This window comes from Ranitomeya imitator, chromosome 4, assembly GCF_032444005.1.
Source record: "Ranitomeya imitator isolate aRanImi1 chromosome 4, aRanImi1.pri, whole genome shotgun sequence".
Taxonomy (NCBI): Eukaryota; Metazoa; Chordata; class Amphibia; order Anura; family Dendrobatidae; genus Ranitomeya; species Ranitomeya imitator.
The window spans coordinates 35,337,174-35,362,938 of NC_091285.1; the positions used below are offsets into that span (position 1 = coordinate 35,337,174).

The following is a 25,765-nucleotide window of genomic DNA, read 5'->3' on the forward strand; positions in this document are numbered from 1 at the left end:
GAGATGGCCATTCCAGAACCTTTACTTTGTTGTATTGTAGCCAATGACAGGTCGATTTGGCCTCGTGTTTTCGGTCATTGTCATGTTGGAATGTCCAAGCACTTCCCATGCGCAGCTTCCGGGCTGATAAGTGCAAATTTGCCTCCAGTATTTGCTGATAACGTGTTGCATTCATCTTTCTTTCAACTTTGACCAAATTTTCTGTGCCTTTGTAGCTCACACATCCACAAAACATGAGTGATCCACCTTCTTGCTTTACAGTAAGAATGGTGTTCCTTTCATCCTAGGCCTTGTTGACCTCTCTCCAAATGTAACGTGGCCAAAAAGTTTAATTTTGGTCTCATCACTCCAAATTACCTTGTTCCAGAAGTTTTGAGGCTTGTCTCTGTGCTGTTTTGCATTTTGTTGGCTATATACTTTGTGGCATTTGCGCAGTAATGCCATGCAGCCCTTTTTTCTTCAAGTGCCTCCTTATTGTGCCTCTTGAAACAGCCACACTGTTTTCATAGAGTCCTGTGTTTCACCTGATGTTATTTGTGGGTTTTTCTATGAATCCCAAACAATTTTCCTGGCAGTTGTGGTCAACATTTTTGTTGGTCTACCTGACCGTGGTTTTGTTTTCACAGAGCCCCTGATTTTCCATTTCTTAATCACAGTTGGAACGCTGCTGACTGGCGTTATCAATTCCTCGCATATCTTTTTGTATCCCTTTCCTGTTTTATACAGTTCAGCTATCTTTTCCTGTAGATCCGTTGACAGTTCTTTTGCTTTCCGTATGACTCACAATCCAGAAACATCAGTGGCTGGTTGAGAGATGCAAGAGTCTGTCTGGATCCCAGAAACTCACTCAGCTTTTAAGCACACACACTGATTACAAGCAAACAGGTCACAGGTGAGGATGTTACCTTTAGTATCCATTCAAACCCATTTGTGTCAACTTCTGTGCATGTTATCAGGCCAAAATCACCAGGGTTTGTGATCAGGGTCATTTGGATGTTTTGGGTTGTTATTATGATTTAAAAAGAGCAAATACAGTAGTTTGACAATAAATGGCTACACCCAACCACTAACCATGAGTGGAGAAAAAGTTTTGGTGTTATCATTCATATTCAATGAAAATTCTGCCGGGGTATGTAAACTTATGAGCACAACTGTAAAGCCATATTAGGTACTGGAGCACTGGGGGTACACATTTTGTTTTTCACCATACAAGCTGCTTCACTCCTCTTATATAATATATTCTTAGTAAAAAGATTTATACAGGTAGACGTTCAAATATTTAATTTTCTTCATTCAGAAATTCTTTGGTATTTGCTTAAGATAAAAGGTAAACTGATATGGAATTCTGATTTAGTGACAATAACAAAGCTAGTATAAAAGTATAATAGTTAATCAGAGACAAACAATGTAATATAATCTACTTTGATGAAAGGGGCGGTGGTTTCTACCTTTCCCTATTTACTCACCCTTGTAAACGCCCATTTCTTGTGAAGTCCTCATATTTAGGAAAGCAGTAACCCTTGATTTACAGAAGACTCTGAGAGCTGTAAGCACAAGACAGACATCAGCCATAAATACACAGGTAACATTAACTTTACCATTACTGTTTTGTATGCATTTTTTTCTTGTGTTTTGGGTTCAATTAGGATAGAGCTTGTAAGTTTATTAATTTAGTAGCTGTCAAGAATTCATTCTGCAACAACTTTTTTCGTTTAAGAATTACGGGATCTTTTTTAGAAGTTGTAAGACTTTTCAAGCATTTTATACATTTTTAACCTGTTTTCTTCTTCATTTATTTGCACTGTTTGACAGCTTTTGAGAACATGAGGCATAAATACTTACCGTACCTCAATAAACATGCAAAATACTCTGTTGTTGAAATTTGTGTATTTTTTACATTTTATTTTTTAAGCATTTAATATTTACATGATCTTATAATGATCAGACCTATAATGTCAGAAAATGCCTGCAACTGTGAATATTTGGTTGTCCTTATATTGTGAAGAAATCAACAAATAGGACAAAATAACTGAAAACTTCAGTGTGCATAACTATTCAACCATGTGTTAGGGAAGAAAAAATAGTTGCACTCACCGGTCATGTAAAATCCAATGTCTTTATTCAGGAAAATATATTAAAACTGGCTGTAGAGAGGGAAAGAGCACATACAGTATGAGGGACAACAATTGTTTTGCGCCTTCCTGCGCTACTACTGGAACGACCAGGAACGGTACAAGCGCAGGAAGGCACGAAACGATCGTCGTCTCTCATAGGTGCTCATTCCCTCTCTGCAGCCAGTTTTAATATGTTTTTCTGAATAAAGGACATTGGGTTTTTCAGGGCTGATGAGTGCCACTATTTTTACTTCTCTAACACATGTTTGCACTTCATTATGTGAGCACCCGGTACCTGCAGGTTTGACTGCTCAGTCCAAAGTTCAGATTAAAGACACATAAAAATGCGCAGGTTGATTGGTGTCGGCTTTTTCCTTCGCATAGCTATTCAACCACCTAAAGTCAGTACTTTGTAGAGCCTCCTTTTGCGGTAATTATAGCTGCAAGTTGCTTTGGATAAGCCTCTATGAGCTTGCCACTGGGGATTTTGACAATTCCTTAAGGCAAAACTGCTCCAGCTCCTTCAAGTTACATAGTTTTCTCTGGTGAACATCAATCAAGTCTGATCACAGATTCTCAATTGGATTAAGGTCTGGACTTTGACTAGGTCACTCCAAAATATTTACACTTTTCCCCTTAAACCACTTAAGTGTTGCTTTAGCAGTAGGCTGTGGGTCATTGTCTTGTTGGAAGGTGAACCTCGGTCCTAGCCTCAAATCGCTTAAAGACTGAAACAGGTTTTTCACACCATCCATCTTCCCCTTGACTTGAACAATTTTTGCTGTACCTGCTGACGAAAAACATACCCACAGCATTATGCTGCCACCACCGTGTTTAATTGTGGGGATGGTGTTCATGAGATGATGACCTATGTTTAACTTGGTGGCCAAAAAGTTCAATTTTGGTCTCATCTGACTACAGCACCTTTCTCCATACATTTGGGGAGTCTCCCACATGTGTTTTGGCAAGCTCAAAACGAGCTTTACAATTTTTACAAAAGCGAAGGCTTTTTTTCTGCCCAATCTTCCATAAAAACCACCACTATGGAGTGTACGGCTAATTGTGGTCATATGGACAGATACTCCATTCTCTGCTTAGGAACTCTGTAGCTCCTTCAGGGTTACATTTGGTCTCTGTGTTGCCTCTTTGATTAATACCCTTCTTGCCAAGGCTGAGAGTTTTGGTGGGTGGCCTTCTCTTAGCAGGTTTGTTGGTACCATTGTCTATCCAGTCGAAGATAATGGATTTGATGATACTCCGGGGATCATCAGAGATTTGGATAATTTTTTACAACCCAACTCTGACTTGTACTTCTCAACTTTGTCCCTGACTTGTTTGGAGATCTCCTTGGTCTTCATGGTAACATAACATAGTAACATAGTAACATAGTTAGTAAGGCCGAAAAAAGACATTTGTCCATCCAGTTCAGCCTATATTCCATCATAATAAATCCCCAGATCTACGTCCTTCTACAGAACCTAATTGTATGATACAATATTGTTCTGCTCCAGGAAGACATCCAGGCCTCTCTTGAACCCCTCGACTGAGTTCGCCATCACCACCTCCTCAGGCAAGCAATTCCAGATTCTCACTGCCCTAACAGTAAAGAATCCTCTTCTATGTTGGTGGAAAAACCTTCTCTCCTCCAGACGCAAAGAATGTCCCCTTGTGCCCGTCACCTTCCTTGGTATAAACAGATCCTCAGCGAGATATTTGTATTGTCCCCTTATATACTTATACATGGTTATTAGATCGCCCCTCAGTCGTCTTTTTTCTAGACTAAATAATCCTAATTTCGCTAATCTATCTGGGTATTGTAGTTCTCCCATCCCCTTTATTAATTTTGTTGCCCTCCTTTGTACTCTCTCTAGTTCCATTATATCCTTCCTGAGCACCGGTGACCAAAACTGGACACAGTACTCCATGTGCGGTCTAACTAGGGATTTGTACAGAGGCAGTATAATGCTCTCATCATGTGTATCCAGACCTCTTTTAATGCACCCCATGATCCTGTTTGCCTTGGCAGCTGCTGCCTGGCACTGGCTGCTCCAGGTAAGTTTGTCATTAACTAGGATCCCCAAGTCCTTCTCCCTGTCAGATTTACCCAGTGGTTTCCCATTCAGTGTGTAATGGTGATATTGATTCCTTCTTCCCATGTGTATAACCTTACATTTATCATTGTTAAACCTCATCTGCCACCTTTCAGCCCAAGTTTCCAACTTATCCAGATCCATCTGTAGCAGAATACTATCTTCTCTTGTATTAACTGCTTTACATAGTTTTGTATCATCTGCAAATATCGATATTTTACTGTGTAAACCTTCTACCAGATCATTAATGAATATGTTGAAGAGAACAGGTCCCAATACTGACCCCTGTGGTACCCCACTGGTCACAGCGACCCAGTTAGAGACTATACCATTTATAACCACCCTCTGCTTTCTATCACTAAGCCAGTTACTAACCCATTTACACACAATTTCCCCCAGACCAAGCATTCTCATTTTGTATACCAACCTCTTGTGCGGCACGGTATCAAACGCTTTGGAAAAATCGAGATATACCACGTCCAATGACTCACCGTGGTCCAGCCTATAGCTTACCTCTTCATAAAAACTGATTAGATTGGTTTGACAGGAGCGATTTCTCATAAACCCATGCTGATATGGAGTTAAACAGTTATTCTCATTGAGATAATCCAGAATAACATCCCTCAGAAACCCTTCAAATATTTTACCAACAATAGAGGTTAGACTTACTGACCTATAATTTCCAGGTTCACTTTTAGAGCCCTTTTTGAATATTGGCACCACATTTGCTATGCGCCAATCCTGCGGAACAGACCCTGTCGCTATAGAGTCCCTAAAAATAAGAAATAATGGTTTATCTATTACATTACTTAGTTCTCTTAGTACTCGTGGGTGTATGCCATCCGGACCCGGAGATTTATCTATTTTAATCTTATTTAGCCGGTTTCGCACCTCTTCTTGGGTTAGATTGGTGACCCTTAATATAGGGTTTTCATTGTTTCTTGGGATTTCACCTAGCATTTCATTTTCCACCGTGAATACCGTGGAGAAGAAGGTGTTTAATATGTTAGCTTTTTCCTCGTCATCTACAACCATTCTTTCCTCACTATTTTTTAAGGGGCCTACATTTTCAGTTTTTATTCTTTTACTATTGATATAGTTGAAGAACAGTTTGGGATTAGTTTTACTCTCCTTAGCAATGTGCTTCTCTGTTTCCTTTTTGGCAGCTTTAATTAGTTTTTTAGATAAAGTATTTTTCTCCCTATAGTTTTTTAGAGCTTCAATGGTGCCATCCTGCTTTAGTAGTGCAAATGCTTTCTTTTTACTGTTAATTGCCTGTCTTACTTCTTTGTTTAGCCACATTGGGTTTTTCCTATTTCTAGTCCTTTTATTCCCACAAGGTATAAACCGCTTACACTGCCTATTTAGGATGTTCTTAAACATTTCCCATTTATTATCTGTATTCTTATTTCTGAGGATATTGTCCCAGTCTACCATATTAAGGGCATCTCTAAGCTGGTCAAACTTTGCCTTCCTAAAGTTCAGTGTTTTTGTGACTCCCTGACAAGTCCCCCTAGTGAAAGACAGGTGAAACTGCACAATATTGTGGTCGCTATTTCCTAGATGCCCGACCACCTGCAGATTTGTTATTCTGTCAGGTCTATTAGATAGTATTAGGTCTAAAAGTGTTGCTCCTCTGGTTGGATTCTGCACCAATTGTGAAAGATAATTTTTCTTGGTTATTAGCAGAAACCTGTTGCCTTTATGGGTTTCACAGGTTTCTGTTTCCCAGTTAATATCCGGGTAGTTAAAGTCCCCCATAACCAGGACCTCATTATGAGTTGCAGCTTCATCTATCTGCTTTAGAAGTAGACTTTCCATGCTTTCTGTTATATTTGGGGGTTTGTAACAGACCCCAATGAGAATTTTGTTACCATTTTTCCCTCCATGAATTTCGACCCATATGGACTCGACACCCTCATTTCCTTCGCTAATATCCTCCCTTAAAGTGGACTTTAGAGAAGACTTTACATAGAGACAAACCCCTCCTCCTCTCCGATTTTTACGATCCTTTCTAAACAGACTGTAACCCTGTAAGTTAACTGCCCAGTCATAGCTTTCATCTAACCATGTCTCGGTTATTCCCACTATGTCAAAGTTACCTGTAGATATTTCTGCTTCTAGTTCTTCCATCTTGTTTGTCAGGCTTCTGGCGTTTGCGAGCATGCAGTTTAGAGGATTTTGTTTTGTTCCAATCTCCTCACTGTGGATTGTTTTAGAAATGTTCTTACCTCCCTTCTGAGTATGTTTTCCTGGATCTTCTTTGTTCAAGTCTAATGTTTTTCTTCCCGTCCCCTCTTCTTCTAGTTTAACGCCCTCCTGATGAGTGTAGCGAGTCTTCTGGCGAATGTGTGTTTCCCAGGTTTGTTGAGGTGTAGTCCGTCTCTGGCAAGGAGTCCATCGTACAAGTAATTCACACCGTGGTCCAGGAATCCGAATCCTTGTTGTCTGCACCATCGTCTTAGCCAGTTGTTTGCATCAAGGATCCTGTTCCATCTCCTGGTGCCATGCCCGTCTACTGGAAGGATAGAAGAAAAAACTACCTGTGCATCCAGTTCCTTTACTTTCTTCCCCAACTCTTCAAAGTCTTTGCAGATTGTCGGTAGGTCCTTCCTTGCCGTGTCATTGGTGCCAACATGTATCAGAAGAAATTGGTGGACGTCCTTGGAGCTAAAGAGCTTTGGTATCCTATCGGTCACATCCTTGATCATCGCACCTGGAAGGCAGCATACTTCTCTTGCAGTTATGTCCGGTCTGCAGATGGCTGCTTCTGTGCCTCTCAGTAGTGAGTCTCCCACCACCACCACTCTTCGTTGCTTCTTGGCTGTACTTTTTGCTGTCACTTGTTGCTGTGTGCCCTTTTCTTTTTTGCTTGCTGGTATTGCTTCATCCTTAGGTGTGCCATCTTCATCCTCTACAAAGATTTGATATCGGTTCTTTAGTTGTGTGGTTGGTGATTTATCCATGGTCTTCTTGCTTCTTTTGGTCACATGCTTCCACTCATCTGCTTTTGGAGGTTCTCTGACACTTTTTTCACCTTCTGTGACCAGTAGAGATGCTTCTGTTCTGTCTAGAAAGTCTTCATTCTCTTTGATGAGTTTCAAAGTTGCTATTCTTTCTTCCAGACCCCGCACCTTTTCTTCTAAAAGGGCCACTAGTCTACACTTCTGACAGGTGAAATTTGATTCTTCTTCTGGTCGATCTGTGAACATGTAGCACATGCTGCAGCTCACCATGTAGGTTGTCACATCTGCCATGTTGCTCCTAGATCCTGCTGACTTGCTGTCTGTTTTCCTTCTTGTGTAATCTACTCAGCCAAGCTCTCTTGCAATAATGTCCTACAGGCAAAAATTTGGTGATGCTTTCCAATCAGCTGGTCCCGGCTGTACCCAACGATCTTCTAGCTTAGGGAGACTCTTCGCTTTTCCCAGAAGGCACCTGGAATATGCAAATTAGCCTCCTCAAGCTTGAATCCCTGGTTTGGTGGTGTTTGGTTAGTGGTGCTTTTTGTTTAAGGTGCTGCAGCCTCTGTGGCCTTTCAGAAAAGGTAAAGTGTAGATACTGACAGACATGGGACACTTAGATCGCACACAGGGGGACGTCCTGTCACTAAGCATGGAACTTATGAAGATAATTGCTTGCACCAGAAATTTTTAGGGGCTTCATAGCAAAAGGGCTGAATACATATGCACATGCAAATGTTTAGTCATTTGATCCCATACATTTAATTTATGCCAACATTTTCTCATTTCACTTCACCAACTTAGATTATTTAGTGCTGGGGCATCACACACAAACATATTACAAAAATATTTAAACATCGGTTGTAAAGTAACAAAATAGGTAAGAAGCCAAGGGGGGTGAATGCTTTCACAATCCACTGTATATCCAGGTATTTGATCAGTAGATAAATAAAGACGCACAAACCAGGCACTGTTACAAAGAGTCTCATTTATTATGACAAAGACAATATTTTTGTTAATAGATTCTTTGCTTACATAAGATATTGCATAATGGTTGCATAACTATAACTAGTGGTAAAGAATAATTGTTTGGCAGAAATACACATATCGAGGTACTGTATGATGAATGGACCTACTGACACTTGAACTGCATCTGAAAAAGAATGTAATTATTTCTTTCACAATGTTCCTTTGTTTACCATGTTGTCAAATGTTGTTCCTTTCCTAGGGTCCCTTTCAGATTGTCCATGTTCAGTGGTCCCATTGGGACTGGCGTCAGAAACCCGAGCAAAAAGGGATTCAGTTAAATGCACCGACGAGGCCACTGACCATAATGATGCCAACAGAGTCAACGCGTGTGCTATCGTGCATTATTTTCAGCCGTATACGCCTACTGGAGGTGGGCCATCAGACACAGTCTACTACTTTTGGGTGTCCGCCTCAAGTAGGCTTATAGGCCCCGTTAACGCATATCATATTATTGATTTTATTTATATTTTTCTTTTCTTGGAGAACCCATTAAAAGAAACCTGTCACCAGAAAAAATGCTATTAACCTGCAGATATCTGGTTAATAGCGTTACTAACCTGCCTACGACCTTACTTAGTTGAAAGCTGCTGGGAGAAATGACCTTTATTCCCCCCGCAGCATTCCAGTTTCAGATATGGGGGTGACGCCGGTGTGGGTTCCGTCAGTGCCATGAGAATACAGAGCGGCTGCTGTAACTGCGCACCCCGGGCGCTGACTGAATCTTGGGTCACGTGTAAGACACGGTCGGTGGTGTCATTTCAGCCGTCGCTCTGTATTCTCAGAACAGTAACTGCATCTGCGCTGGCATCACCCCCATGACTGAAATCGGAACGCCGCGGGGGAATAAAGTTAATTTTCTCCCAGCAGCGTTCAGCTAAGTGCGGGTGCAGAGCAGGTTAGTAACGCTATTAAATTTCAGATTGACCCCATATCTGCAGGTTAATAACATTTGCTCCATTAAAAGGCAGTAACATTTCCTAAAATCTAGCTAAAGGAAGGAAACATTTTGCAGTGTTTTGTTCACGTGGCATGAAAACAAAACGTCAACGCATACATTAATTCTGAGAAAATGTTACACCTATTTTATCTAAATTATGACTACATTCGACATGTTTGAACCTGATCTCCACATACCAGGATACAATTTCTGCTGCAGCAACAAAAAAAAAAAGTATTATCCACTAATATAAATTAAAGGAAACTTGTCTTCGGGTTTCACCACCTAAAATAGAAACACCACACTCTAATTCACGTTGAAAAACCTTCTAAATCTATACTTGTCTCTATTCATATTATTTATCGACCTTCTGCTCTATCAAGAGCCATTGCAACTTGATGGATAAACGATATGTAGGAAGATCGATGTTGTGCTAGCCCAGATAGGTCCACAAGGGTCTTCTTTGCCATCGTTTGGATTATATCAAGATATTGGTTTGCTAGTCTTCCTCTTCGCCTTGTTCCTTCCATACTTCCGACCATGATGTCCTTCTCCAGTGATTGCTCTCTTCGTCTGATGTTCCAAAGCAAGCAAGTCGAAGCTTCATGGTCCTTACTTTGAGTGACATGTCTGGCTTGATTTTTTCCAAAATTGATTTGCTTGTTCTTCTTACCATTCATGGTACCGCTAATATTGTTCTCCAGCACCACATTTTGAATACATTGATTCTTCTTCTGTTTTGTTTCCTCATTGTCCAGGTTTCACATCTGTATGTTACGACAGAAAAGACAAAACTATGTATGAGCTGTAATGTCTCCATTACATCAGTATAATTTAAAATGTCCCTTATGTAAATGAAATCCAAAGTCCAAGTATTTGAAACCCACCTACTTTGTTCTTCATTGACGCTGGTCATACGTCCTGCATCATCCACCACCTTCCCCTAATCAGAACCGGTGCACATGCAGTAGGTTTATTTCCAACATTTCCACTGCCATATGACAAAAGTTTATTAGAAAAGACTGGATGATTCAGGAGACGCCATCCACATCAATCAAGGAAAGATTGTTGGGTTACTAGTGAAAATGCTGGACATTCCAGAGTGTTCAGGCAATGGACATTTCTGCTCTCATTTACCCTCAATACATTTTTTTAGTATTTACATGTCTTAGAATGTGGTAGAACAAAGGTTTCCTTTAAGGCCGAGTTCCCATAATGAGTATTTAGTGCATTTTTGATGCTGCAATGTTTTTAAAAAATAGAGTGTTTTATAGCTCCAGCAAAGTTGATGGGATTTAAATAGATCTCATGCCCACAGTGTATTTTTACACTATGGAATCTGATCTGCGGAGTAATTTTGAAATCTTCAACATGTCTATTTCTCTTTTATTCGTGGAATTTCCCCATAGACTTGAACGAGATAAGGAAAATTCACAGGGAAAAAAATGCATATACATGTGATGCGCACACGACTTCATCCATAACGTTTTATCAAAGCTAAGTAACGGCAGGTGTCCAAAAACAAGACACACCAAAAGGAGAATCAAAAACGGAAATTTAAAAAACTGCTGTAAAAATGCATCCAAAAAACGCAAGTAACCCTATTTATGTAACTGCAGAAATGCTGCAGAAAACCTGGAACATCAAAACTTTCTAGCATTTCCGGTAGAACTGGTGAAGATACCTGCACACGAATAAATTATTATTTCTTTAGAAATATTACTACAGAGTTTAAAATCTCCAGGCTTCATTACAGGAAATTTGTCTCTGCGAGGAAATAGGATGTTGAAACTTTGGTAATACGAATAAATACACCTTCCTCTTATTTGGAAATGTCCCTGAGGTTATATTATGCCACTTTCTGATAAGTATGGCTAAACCAATTCAATGCAATTGCATTGCATATCATTCATTATATGCTGAGTTGGGTATAAAGTACAGTATGAATGTTTTTTAAGAATTCTCGTAAAAAATTTTTTTTTTTTTTTTATAAGTTGTGGGAACACTTCAATGTTAGAAGTTCCCCTCATTTAAATGGTTGGTGAATAGAACTATAGTATTTCTCACTTATCGGGCATATCATATTGATTACCTTTTTTTATATTGATGACCTTGGGTTTTCAACATGCTTTTGCATTGGAGCTAAACTGCAGCACTCAGCAGCGACTGCTACACATACAACAGAGCTGAGCAGTGCAGTTCTGTTCAGTGTTTCGATCTGGCTGCCAGCAGAGTTAATATTTGATTGGTACTGTTGCCAGGTGTTGGATTACCAGCAATCCAAAATTGATGATCTGTCCCGTGTATTGATCTTGAATATTATATGACTTAACAACACCTTTACAGCACTTCAATGGAAAATCTGTAACAGGATCTCCTACCTACCATCTCCCTTTTATAACACTGGCGTCTTCATATGTGGTAGAGATGCAATTTGCATCTGTAGACCCCATTTGTTTCTTCCACCTCTGTAGTCTGTATCAATAGACCCTCATTTTTAGTATTACTACCTCTAAGCAAGTAGATGTACTCATTAGAAGCGTTAATCCCAAAATAGTTAAACAAAGACACAGAGGGAATCTGTACGATGATCCTCAAAGTAATTTAGATAAATATCTTGTAAAAATCCCAGAATCTGTTGTTCTTTTCCGCTTTATGCTCCATAGCAGAGATATTCATATTTGTTTCTCTTGGAGCTCAATCTATGAAATCCGCAGGGCAACTAGGCATTTTTTTAGAGTCTTTATGGAGCTAACTGGATATTACAATTGATCGTTGTACTAAGCTTGGTTATTGTATTCAAGTACCCTTTGTTCAGGTCATGTTTGTATTTGCGTACCTATGGTGGTTCTCGTGATGTATTCATGAACTGATGGAGGTTCTGGTGATGTATTAATTTACTGATGGTGGTTCTGGTGACGTATTCAAGTACAGCTGGTTGGTCTGGTGACATATTCATGTACTTTTGGTGGTTCTGGTGACATATTCATGATCTGATGGTGGCTCTGCCCAATCTTCCATAAAAACCACCACTATGGAGTGTACGGCTAATTGTGGTCATATGGACAGGTACTCCATTCTCTGCTTAGGAACTCTGTAGCTCCTTCAGGGTTACATTTGGTCTCTGTGTTGCTTCTTTGATTAATACCCTTCTTGCCAAGGCTGAGAGTTTTGGTAGGTGGCTCTCTCTTAGCAGGTTTGTTGGTACCATTGTCTATCCATTCGAAGATAATGGATTTGATGATACTCCGGGGATCATCAGAGATTTGAATAATTTTTTAAAACCCAACTCTGACTTGTGCTTCTCAACTTTGTCCCTGACTTTGTTTGGAGATCTCCTTGGTCTTCATGGTGGTGTTTGGTTAGTGGTGCTTTTTGTTTAAGGTGTTGCAGCCTCTGTGGCCTTTCAGAAAAGGTAAAGTGTAGATACTGACAGACATGTTACACTTAGATTAATAATAAATAATAATAATAATCTTTATTTTTATATAGCGCTAACATATTACGCAGCGCTTTGCAGACATTATCATAACTGTCCCCAATGGGGCTCAAAATCTAAATTCCCTATCGGTATGTCTTTGGAATGTGGGAGGAAACCCACGCAAACACGGAGAGAACATACAAACTCTTTGCAGATGTTGTCCAAGGTGGGATTTGAACCCTGGACTCTACCGCTACAAGGCTGCAGTGCTAACCACTAAGCCACCGTGCTGCCCACTAGATTGCACACAGGGGGACGTCCTGTCACTAAGCATGGAACTTATGAAGATAATTGCTTACACCAGAAATTTTTAAGGGCTTCATAGCAAAAGGGCTGAATACATATGCACATGCAAATGTTTAGTTATTTGATCCCATACATTTAATTTATGCCAACATTTTTCTCATTTCACTTCACCAACTTAGATTATTTAGTGCTGGGGCATCACACACAAACATATTACAAAAATATTTAAACATCGGTTGTAAAGTAACAAAATAGGTAAGAAGCCAAGGGGGGTGAATGCTTTCACAATCCACTGTATATCCAGGTCTTTGATCAGTAGATAAATAAAGACGCACAAACCAGGCACTGTTACAAAGAGTCTCATTTATTATGACAAAGACAATATTTTTGTTAATAGATTCTTTGCTTACATAAGATATTGCATAATGGTTGCATAACTATAACTAGTGGTAAAGAATAATTGTTTGGCAGAAATACACATATCGAGGTACTGTATGATGAATGGACCTACTGACACTTGAACCGCTGCACGACCAGCTCTACCCTCACCTACTGTATCCTGACCCATCCCTTGTAGGCTGTGAGCCTTCGCGGGCAGGGTCCTCTCTCCTCCTGTACCAGCGGTGACTTGTATTGTTCAAGATTATTGTACTTGTTTTTATTATGTATACCTCTGCTTACATGTAAAGCGCCATGGAATAAATGGCGCTATGACAATAAATAATAATAATAATAATAACTGCATCTGAAAATTATGCAAACAGTTTGTCCTTGACAGAAATAGATGTCTGGAGACCATAATGAGAATTGTCTCCACTTGAGCATCCAAACTCCCATTCTATCAAAGCCAAATATTGCTAAATAAGGATGTTATGTAGGCAGAGGATAACCACTTAAAAAAATTCCAAAACGATCCCAAAAGAATGTAACTATTTCTTTCACAATTTTCTTTTGTTTATCATGTTGTCAAATGTTGTTCCTTTCCTAAGGTCCCCTTCAGATTGCGCATATTCAGTGGTCCCATCGGGGCTTTCGTCAGAAACCCGAGGAAAAAGGGATTCAATTATATGCACCGACGAGGCCACTGACCATAATGATGCCAACAGAGTCAACGTGTGTGCTGTCGTGCATTATTTTCAGTCGTATACGCCTACTGGAGGTGGGCCATCAGACTCAGTCTACTACTTTTGGGTGTCCGCCTCAAGTAGGCTTATAGGCCCCGTTGACGCATATTCACAAATGCTGTTTTGCACGGGGTTCGGACGCAAGCCTCAACGTGACCACTGAACGTGCACAAGAACACAATGTGAATGTAATAGAGTCATGAATATACAGACAAATGAGATCTGATGTAATATTGGAGCTACTAGTGGTGATGAGGTAAGAAGACGCTGCTCACACTGCTGTCCACTCTGCCTATCTGATCTAATACTGGAGATCGTAGGAGTGATAAGATAAGAAGAGGCTGCTCACATTTTGTCCGCGCTTGTCTTTGTGAATGTTGATTGGCTGCTGTTACTTTCAGAAAGCTTGGAATCATGTGAAATAGGTTATCTCCAGGTCAAAGAAGCAGACCTTCCTACTGCACATGCTCATAGGCCCCTGTTCTATCATCACTCTAGGACAGGTCACGACATTGTAACAAGACAGAGTTCATTTTAGTTTTACAGTGATTATTTATCTAGTCAAAATGAAGGTGATTTGCTAATAAAAGTTATTTAGAAACATATATACAGCTCTTGCAAAAATTAAGAGACCACCACATCAAAACTCTGCCCAATCTCCAGACCTGAACCTCATGCCCACAGTGTATTTTTACACTATGGAGTCTGACCTGTGGAGTAATTTTGAAATCTTCAACATGTCTATTTCTCTTTTATTCGTGGAATTTCCCCATAGACTTGAACGAGATACGGAAAGTTCACAGGGAAAAAAATGCATATACATGTAATGCGCACATGACTTTATCCATAACGTTTTATCTAAGCTAAGTAACGGCAAGTGTCCAAAAACAGGACACACCAAAAGGAGAATCAAAAACGGAAATTAAAAAAAATGCTGTAAAATTGCATCCAAAAAACAAAAACGCAAGTAACCTAATTTATGTAACTGTGCAGAAATGCTGCAGAAAACCTGGAACATCAAAACTTTCTAGCAATTTCAGGCATTTCCTGTAGAACTGGTGAAGATACCTGCACAAGAATAAATTATAATTTCTTTAGAAATATTACTACAGAGTTTAAAATCTCCAGGCAGGAAATTTGTCTCTGTGAGGAAATAGGATGTTGAAATCTTAGATACTTTGAATAAATACACCTTCCTCTTATTTGGAAATGTCCCTGAGGTTATATTATGCCACTTTCTGATAGGTATGGCTAAACCAATTCAATGCAATTGCATGCTTTTCTTTAAAATATGAAGAAAAAGTTATCCACGCCACTCAAAAAGCAGCTGGATCATGGGAGGACTGCTGTTTCGATCTAGCCTACTGCTGTTTCGATCTAGCCTACTGCTGTTTCGATCTAGCCTACTGCTGTTTCGATCTAGCCTACTGCTGTTTCGATCTAGCCTACTGCTGTTCCGATCTAGCCTACTGCTGTTTCGATCTGGCCTACTGCTTTTTCGATCTAGCCTACTGCTGTTTCGATCTGGCCTACTGCTTTTTCGATCTAGCCTACTGCTGTTTCGATCTGGCCTACTGCTGTTTCGATCTAGCCTACTGCTGTTTCGATCTAGCCTACTGCTGTTTCGATCTAGCCTACTGCTGTTTCGATCTAGCCTACTGCTGTTTTGATCTAGCCTACTGCTTTTTCGATCTAGCCTACTGCTGATTCGCATGCTCTTGCACTTTCTCATGGACCCATAATAGTTCTTTAAGAAAGTATGTGTTTCTAGCGAAACAGACAGATCGGAGCATCACTCTTCCCATGGATCTGCTCTTTTGTGAAATAAATAGAACTTGCATTGGCAGATGGTGACTGACGCAGATTATTTATTTTTCATGTTTGATTGATATGTTAATACGCTATTTTTATACCACAGATTACGTGATTAAAATCCAATTCAACCACATTGGAGTTGAGTTTTTTGTGATGTGGTGCATGCAGGGGGATTTAAAAGTAGATTTTTTTTCTAAAAGTAGTCATCACGCATTTCTCTGTATGCATACCAATCATGCCATATGGCTTTTTTGGACAAAAAACAATATCAGGCTTTTCTATTCCCATAAAACCAAAAAGGCTTTCCTACCTATTCTTTATTTACCTGAGAGTTTTTGTTGACTCAAACGGGTCAACATTCAACACTGGTAAGGAATACGTTATCAAAAAGTTGGCCAATTCGAGTCAACGAAAACTCTTGGATTTCCGTATTACCTATTATCTTTATTTAACCAACATGTGAAACCCTTCTTTGATCCAGTATCTGCCAATAAAAGAGGGTTGAGAAATCTACATTTACATTAGTTTGCCGATTCAACCCAAATCATTGGGCTTGTACAACTTTAACATTTATGGACACCATCAAACTGTTTTGTCTTCTATCAGAAAGACATATTGTGTTGGAGGTACTTATCTTTCCTACTCCAGTCTGCAGACTACCCGACCATGCTCCCTTCTACAACTCCAAAGGAAACGTACATTGTCAAAATTGATTTTACCCATATGTGAACTGTCATTTGATTTAATTTCCAGATTGTTTTTACCTGTTTTTGAAGACTTTTTTAGCCCACTAACATAAAAACTACTCAGCCCTTGGTCATCAATAATAAATAATTTATTGAACTTGTAAGCTATGTAAAAAAAAAATGGCCAACAGGGCACTTGATATTTAAAGGAGTTGTCCTCTACCTGAACAACAACGTTTTTAAATTAAGTAATCCCTCTTGTAAAATAAAAATGACAGATACCTCCTGCATCGGCACCATTCCAGCAATGTCGTCGCCGGGTCTCCTGGGATTTACGAGACATAGTTATGTCACTTGAGCCCTACAGCTAATCAGTGGTCACTATTGAGCTGCTCCGCTTTCACTTCCTTTGGACAAAGCTCAAACAAGCAGAAGAAAAGAGCGCAGCAGCTCAATAGCGAAGGCTGATTAGCTCCCGGTCAAGCGAGACCTGGAGACTCAGCGCCAACATCGATGTAATGGTGCGGTAGGTGAATCAGAATGTATGTTATTTTTATTTTACAAAAGGACTATGTGATTTCAAAAAGGTTTGTTCAGGTAGTGGTATTGTCCATGTCAACAATGAATTGGGGCCAGAGAGTAACTAAGGACACTAAGTCCAATGACTTTCCTGTATGGGTTTACTTGGGTTCAATAAGGTTATTGCCAACATGAGACTCATTACAAATTTCCAAATCAATAAAATGCTAATAAATGCATAATTGTTTCATAGACTTGAAAACAAACATGGAAAGCCATCGTTTTATAATAGGAAATAATATAAAAAAATAAAAATAAAAATGTTGAAGTTACAAATTTAAAGAATCCAAATCTTTACCTCAGCAGCCATCACATTTTTCTTTAAATGGCCATACACATGAGAAAAAACATCAGCTTCCAGCTAACTTTCCCTCACAAACGTGAGCTCGTAGTCAAGTGTTGATGTCTTTTCGACGAGGAATGAGGAGAAAGCCTCTGTGAGACACCTCTGGCACCGGCTTATTCTGAAAACAAAAGGATTAGGCGTTGAAATTCCAACTGCCTGATAATTCTCTCCCCAACAGATAAAAGTCAGGAGTCCCCATACACATCAGAAGGTCAGCAGGAAGGCATTAGTGAATCATATGAAATTTCGATTCACCAGCTTCCCTACATTTTCTAAAAAGTTTGATTAATGGAAAATCAATTCTTCATGAATCACCAGTACTTCAATTTTCCTCAAGAGACATGTATACAACTCTGAGGTCTCCTAGGATTCCTAGGCTTACAACCCCTTTTCAAGCACTTTAATTCAAACACAACTTTAGTAATGTAATCTGTAGAATGTGTTTATTGCTTTATGGTTTACCCTTCCTATATCTGTTGCTGAGCTGAGACGTCCTCTCACTATCCAGAATCACCCTAAAATGGCTGCTGCATTTCATGCTTCAGCTTTTATGTAGGCTAAATGAGTCTCTCCTGATTGGTTTTACTATACCATGTGATGTTATGCACCTAGATCATGTGAGTCTTCTCTGGCTGACCCAATATTGTACTTTGTGCAGAATGACTGAGGACTTTTCAGTGATTCTCAGTAATCGAATCACAAATTGTTTGAGTTCACTGGGTTAAGTGAATTCCAAAAAATTCTATGCAGTTATGAGTTGCATTGATTCAATTTACTCATCTCTATTAGCCAATCCTTCAGAAATCGGTGGGTTTATGCATTAATGTATATTGGGATCTAAAAAAAATGTTGGGATTAGTGTGTTAATACAAATTGTTTAGTGAACATTACAGAAGCAGCTGCATTCAGGGGTGATGAAAAACAAAGAGTGGCATAGATGAGGGTTCTTTAGTAAAATACTGGGGGTCATATACCAAAGAGAGAAGGGGTCTCCTTACTAATTAACAATGAATTAATCTACACATCCAACTTCTTTTTGTTTGATTGACAATTATTGGTTCGATAGTTGAAATTTTCTGCACAAAGGAGAAGCCATATAGTAGAGCTAGAGTTGAGTAGAGTAGAGTTTGGGCTATTCACTAATTCTTGTGGTACCATCCATACGATAGAGGGCGAAGATGTATCTATACAATGTTGTGAGTTAGATGCAAGAAAATTTATATTTTAATGTTTATTTATTTAAAGCACTACTCCAGCATTTTTTTTAAATTTAATTTTCAATTCTTTTACTGAGTTTTAAAACATTTTCAATGTTTGTTCTTTTAATTTTATCACTGGAGTGATATCACTAATGCCTGTTCCCTGATCCTAGTCATAAACTTATCAGCCGCTGTCTTCTGCTCTTCCCGGAGCAGTTGTGGTCTCATTCCACCATTTTGTGACTGCAGTTATGACTTAGCCATAGCTAACGATCACAAGCTCTAATTAGAAATCTTTGAGAACCTCATTCTTGCTCTCATGGACTTTTAATGAGAAGTGACATCCGGTATACCCACCCAAAACTGAAGCGCTCCGCCTAGTTACCACCAGCAGAAGATGACCAGAGAGGCGCCAAAAACAGAAGACATCAGCGGCTGGTAAATATTCTATAGAGTTCAGGCAAGGAACATCCATACGGAAGTGAGAATAAAACAAGAAAGTGATGTTTATAATGAGACCATTTATAATAGTTCTAACAACTTTGCATTTATTGTCTTTTTTTTTGCAGTTGTGAGAATACAAAAAAAAAATGGGCAAAAAGAACATGAAGACAACAGCTAAAATCACCTCTTGTAAGTAAAATAGGTTTCCAAGCTTGGAAAAGCAAACTCTCTATTCTGGGACTTCTTGTGATCAGCTGTAATCTATCAGGCAATCTGTCAGTAAGTGTTCAGATTCCCTGCAGCGCCACCAAAGGGGAAGTAAAGTATTGCACAGTCCATATTCAAATCAATGTTATGTATGTGTAATGCAGGATAGGAAGAGTCCTCCAGACGGACACTCCTTGTAACCGTTCTCCAATCTGAAATGTAAAAAATGAAATGTGAACCCTGAAAAAAGAATTGTGCAATTAACTGTAGAATTGGTGTTAGAAAGAAAGTAAAACAAAATAGATAATGAAAGCTAAATGGAATGTCTAAGTCATAATACTATGCAATTGCGGAAGTGATGGCTACATTATTTCTAACAATTCCACTAAGACCCATGTACCAACCAAAGTTCTTTTATCATTTCAGTTAGTCGGCAATTATTGAATAGTCTGAAACGGAAACAGTCGAATCCTCCAAGTCAAGATGTAAATGATGGAAAAGCTCCGGAACCCAAAAATGATCCTCCAAAAACTTAATAAACCTAAGAAGTGATAAAAGGTAAGTGCCTTGCCATTTGTGGATTCAAAAAACATGGGCCCAATTCATCAACACTTTCATGGCAGAATTCTGGTGTAAAAGCTTTGAAAAGTTGCCCAATTTAGGTGCAACTCGCGTCTAAATTTTGCAACGTTTGGTGTCTTCTGTTTCTCCCAGCTTCACCGAAACAAGTGGGGAATGTGGTGGCTAATTCATGATGAGCTGTGGCGTTACGTACACCAGAAGTCTCCCTTCAGTGTCTGACTGGGGTGATAGTTCTGGCATAGTACACGAAGGTGCACACTGGACATCAGATGATCCTTATTCATGAAGAGGCATGCGCCTCTTCATGAATCAGGAGCATCTGACTTCAGCATGCCCCTCATTAAGGCCTTTGCCTTTACATTTTTTTGGCACAACCTAATGGAAGCAAAGCCTAAATATCCAGTCAGATGGTCCCACAATATGGGTAGTTTTCTCCAACTTTGTGATGGACCAGCACCGTGCCGTACGAGGGATGCCTACCCCTCACAGTCGATTCGGCACTTGATCGCAAATTCCATCAGACCAGATCAATATAGAAAATATCCTTAAATTAATTTTTGGCAAGCACAGTTAAGTATAGAATGGTCAAGAAATAGGATTAAAAGGTCTTTGGGTATATTTTTGCTTACATTTTTGTTATTAGCCAACTTCTTTATTATAGCTATTATTATTACACAGCGAGACAGCTTGTGGTTGACGAGTTCTAATCTTTGTGGTGCAAAATCTTCCTAAAACCTTACAGAAACGTATTCCTAGAAGTGTTTGAAAAGTGTCCAAAATATTATTACGCTTATTCTAGATTTTATTCATGCTTTTTAGCCTTTTTTATTTATGGTCTCTGCTTAGCTTTTCTGTCAGCTAAATGTGGCCATAATGGTCCATTATCTTGACTTCCTACACAGACACTTTTCAGTTTTGTGAAGCTGGTATAGCACAAAAAAAGACGCAATAATTTTGTAAACTGCACAACTCCATGCATGCAGAAAAAAGTATACAGCACAGTGTACGTTTTTAAGAATAGACTCATATGAGTGATGTGTTCCTGTGTATGCCCATACAGTAGGATAAGTCACAGAGTTCATTATTGCCCTCCCTGTTTGTCAGTCTGCAGCATTTTCTACATCCTTATTATCAAGAGAATCTCTTGCTCATCTCATCTGTTGCAATGCAGACCAATTAAGTGGTGGAGTAGCTAAGGAGGGACTTACATTCAAGTTCATTGTCTTACATTCAGATACAGGATAGAAGATGGATATTTCTGAGCTCCTGAAAAACACAAAGAACATTCCCTAGAAAAAAAGAGAAAAAAATAAATAGGACAAGAATATTGATGACTGGAGAAGTACAAAATTAATTTGATGCAAAAATCAAATTCGAGTCAAATTTCCTGAAATGTGCAAGTTCCAATAAAAAATCGTCCATAATCATTCTACACATTTTACTCTTCTGCTCTCTCCTCTCACCATCTGTTTCTTGATTTGGCTCTCTTTCCAATTAAGGAGGCTGTCTTTGCATTAAAGCCATGAAAAGTAGTCATTAAAATAAGTTGTATACACTCCTAGGACACCTTGGACTTTGGAGTATTAGACATATCTTTTCAGAATAACTGCTCTACCTGAGACTTGCATGAGGATTATTTTCCGCAAACTGAATTTTTTTGGGAAAAATTTGACGTATCTTGCACCTTTGATTTTCAGAAGGTTCGATCATCTTTATGGTTAACACCTCCTTTGCAAAGCTCCTCCACTCAACTGGTGAGCATCCAAAAATTAAATAAATGAGCAGGAAATTAAGCCCTTAGACAAGACCATCTAGAAAATCCTTGTAATGTGGCATCAGATGGTAGCCGTGAGCGAAGTACTCATGTTCTGCGTCCTGGCACGCTACAGGAAAATGGGGTCACTAGGTGTGTGAAAAGGAACAAAGCTTTCATCAGCTCACCAGATTAAGAAATGCTTGAGATGAGGGCGTGGTGCACAGAAGCTTCAGGCTGGTTTAATGAGCAGTGGAGCCATGAAAGAAAGGATGAAAATCCAGCAATTGCAGAAATAATCTAAAACATCACATTTATTGTAAATACTAGAAAAGTGGGAGAGGGTTATAAAAATAGGGGGTGTATATTGGCATTAAGCAGTGATGCATTTTGACCCATAACAGCTTTAAATCTTGGTCAAGATTACATATTTTCTGTGGCTGCTGGATTTTCCTCCTTTATTCCACGGTCCATGTGTGTGTGTGTGTGTGTGTGTGTGTGTGGTGAAGTTGCTGCAGATACCTTCATGTTTAACTTCTCCAGGATTTGTGCGGCGCCGGACCCCTTTAACCTCCAGCCGGACCCCTTTAACCTCCAGACTACAAAAATAGACACTGACTCGCAGATCCCCAATCCTTCTCCGCAACTATGGGCTGGCCCTACAGTTAACCCTAGAACGCATACCTGGGGCCTCGCAGGCCTGCCAGGTTACTTGTTTTCTATTTTTTGTAAAATTACTTTAGTTAGAATTTTGATATAGTATATAGTTGTTAGTAATTTCCAGTTATTCATATATTTTTATGTTACAGACATTTCGGTATAACAACCTTTTTTTGGGACTACCCCATATTCACGCACCTGGTGCCTTTTAGGCCTGTACTAGGTTTACATATGATACTCAGTCTTTTTGTCTGTATTGTTGCTGGGGAAGAACTTTTATGACTCTGCTATTGCTGGGAAGAGTGTGGATTCTGCATGACAACATGGTCATGTGATCTTGGAAGTGCAAAGAAGCTGATGCTCCAGTCCAGAAAGACCTATGTTCCGACATAGTAAAAACACTTGCTCTACCAATTTTCAATTCAGGAAAAAATATTACAATGGATAATTACTTTACCAATTTTGAAATGGCCAACTTTTTGCTTCAAAAGCAACTTACACTTATTGGTACTATGAGGCCAAACCGCCGCGAAATTCCTCCAATCATGAAGCACAATGCACAGCGAACAATCTACGAGAGTGTATTCGGTTTCTGCAATCAAGCAACACTGGTGTCTTATAAAGCCAAGAAAGAAAAATCCGTGATATTACTGAGTACAATGCATCATGATGGAAGTATTGACACCAATGTCAGGAAAAAAAAACCTGAAATCATACTGCATTATAATAAGACAAAAGGAGGTGTTGACAAGATGGACTAAATGATTGGAGAGTATTCGTGCAAAAGGCAGACTAAACGTTGGCCTGTTGCCCTTTTTTCCAATATCCTTGATGTGTCAGCCCTCAATAGCTACATTGTTTATTGTCAAACTAATCCAGAATTCCATGCCAACAGGAAAGACAAGAGACGTCTATTTTTGACAGAACTTTGTTATGAACTTTTGACGCCTACTATGATGGAGAGAAGCAGCATGATATGCTTATCAAGGCAAATTACGGAGGCAATGATCCGATGTGGAATACGCTTTCTGGAACATACAGAGCAAAGAGAAAAAAAAGAAAGCGCTGCTATATTTGTCCAGCAAAGAAGGAAGGAAAATCGGAGCATTTCTGTTCTACTTGCGGACAAAATGTATGCAAGGAACATTCAGCCGAAAAAATAATATGCGAGAATTGTCGGGGGAATATGTAAAGTTACAAATAAATATTCCTGCACCAAGTTTGCTACAACCAAAAAATGTTTTCATAACAAAATTGCATATAGAATGCCTATTTTTGGCGTGCCCGTTTACTTACTTTTTTGTTGTTTTATGCACATAATTATGTTTTGAAATATACACATCTTAGGCTGTGTTCCCAGTAGCGCTGGGGTTCGCCAGAAGGGGATCCATAATGGATCTGACCTCCTGGTAACTCCAGCTAAGGTTGCCGGAATGGCGGGATTCCGCCAGCCTTAGCTGGGGTCACCAGGAGGTCAGATCCATTACGGATCCCCTCCTGGCGGACCCCAGCGCTAGTTGGAATGCATCCTTACCTTGCAATTGTAAAATAAATTTTGAAAAGTATTTTTATTTGAGTTATTCCGTGTTATTTGCACGCAGGCCTAAAAGGCCCCAGGTGCGTGAATATGGGGTAGTCCCAAAAAAAGGTTGTTATATCGAAATGCCTATAACATAAAAATATATGAACAACTGGAAATTACTAACTACTATATACCTGAGGAACACCTAGAGTTTCAAAATTCTAACTAAAGTAATTTTACAGAAAATAGAAAACAAGTAACCTGGCAGGCCTGCTAGGCCCCAGGTATGCGTCCGCCAGCCTTAGCTGGGGTAATCCCATCCTGGTGGACCCCTACGCTAGTGGGAATGCATCCTTACTTTGCAATAAACTTTGAAAAGTATTTTTATTTGAGTTACGGTATTCCATGATAATTGTAAACAGGCCTAAAAGGCCCCAGGTACGTGAATGTGTAGATTTCTATGAGTATGCGTTCTAGGGTTAACCCTGTCGCCCCAGACTACCAGTAATTGCATTCTACAGGAGGATAACACATCAAAATACAGATCAATGAAATACATTTTCCCGTATTTAAAATACCAGGTTTCCAGGGAGATGCAACGTCATCCTCCCCACTCTCAGATGCTACAGACTGGAAAACAGTGATGGTGGCTATATTTCTAGTCTTTTTTCTTCACTTTTTTTCTAGGTTTGGTGTTTGTTTATGATATGCTCGTTAATGATAAAGTGTCTTCCTGCTGTCCTATAACTCATTCCTTCATTGGTTCATACAGTTGACTAGTAACCAGCAGCATAGGCTACTCAGGGGTGGACGTATCATGGGTGCAACCAGTGCAGCCACACAGGAGCTAACGGGTCCCATTGCTACCTCCAAAGCAGGAGGAATGGCGCATTGTGATGACACTGTAAAGATCCTATTTACTGTTCTAGCACAGGGTCACATTTCTGTGTGTGTACTACTAGTGCTTGCTATACAAAATCTCTATCATTGCCTACCGCTCAACAACGATTACAAACTTATATGCATGTGCTTTATTTTCTGTTCGCAGGTAGTCATGCTGAAGTAAAGATCCTAATCTTGTGATTGAAAAGGCATAGAAGAACAGAAAAAAATATATTTCAAAATGCTGAACTTCTTCCTTTTATTGTAACCCCTGGTATATTATGTAGTAGGATGGTATATTACAGTTATTAAGTGGTTTAGTTTGGGGTTGACCAGAAATGGAAAAAAATGATGCATGTCTCGTGACTGTTTGACAGCCGTAACACATGCAGGGATTTCCTGTCTGTTAGGCAATCACTGCATGTGTCGCGGCTGTCGAACAGTCACGAGACATGCAGCCGCGGGGACTCGAACATATTTTTCGAGCGCAACCTTATCCAAGCATGTTCGCTCATCACTAATGGGAAATTTACCATATGAGAAAAAAAATGTTTTTTTTTATTTTGTTATATTAGATGTCATACCCATTACCTTTTTTTTGGGAGATCTTGGAAACCCCCTTAAAAATCAGGCCTTTCAGATCTTCTATTTTCTTTCACTTATTTTTTATTGCATTATTTTGTATAATTGTTTGATAAAGATGACATTGGTACTGTTTTTTTTTAATGAACTTGTCCACATCACGCAGGAGGTGATTCTATATGGTTGGTATGGGTGGTTTTTGTGACCACTACTTATAGACGAGGTCCAATATCCATAATGATAACTTGTTCTCCCATATATGCTCAGATGCATATAAACATATTTTAAATGTATTATTGACAAACCAATAAACATAAAATAATAATAACAATAATATAATACAATTAGGAAATCCCCTGTATAAGTTGAAATGCTCACCATGATATTTTATACTGTCTAGTTTTCATTTTGTTAGCTTAATTTTATATATACACAAATAAAAATGCATACAAAATGAATATTTGTCTTTGATTTCTCTTGATTCAACTTTCAGATCATAAAACACAATGAGAAATAGTTATAAC

At 39.2% G+C, this 25,765-nt stretch overlaps 1 long non-coding RNA gene across 1 annotated transcript; it reads left to right on the forward strand.

Moving 5' to 3' along the window:
* Positions 1 to 1,467: 1,467 nt before the first annotated feature.
* On the forward strand, positions 1,468 to 25,699 carry LOC138675389 (uncharacterized). Its single transcript, XR_011320674.1, has 4 exons — positions 1,468 to 1,582; positions 19,179 to 19,242; positions 19,687 to 19,818; positions 24,826 to 25,699. It is a non-coding gene; the product is annotated as an uncharacterized lncRNA (long non-coding RNA).
* The last annotated feature ends 66 nt before the right edge of the window (positions 25,700 to 25,765 follow it).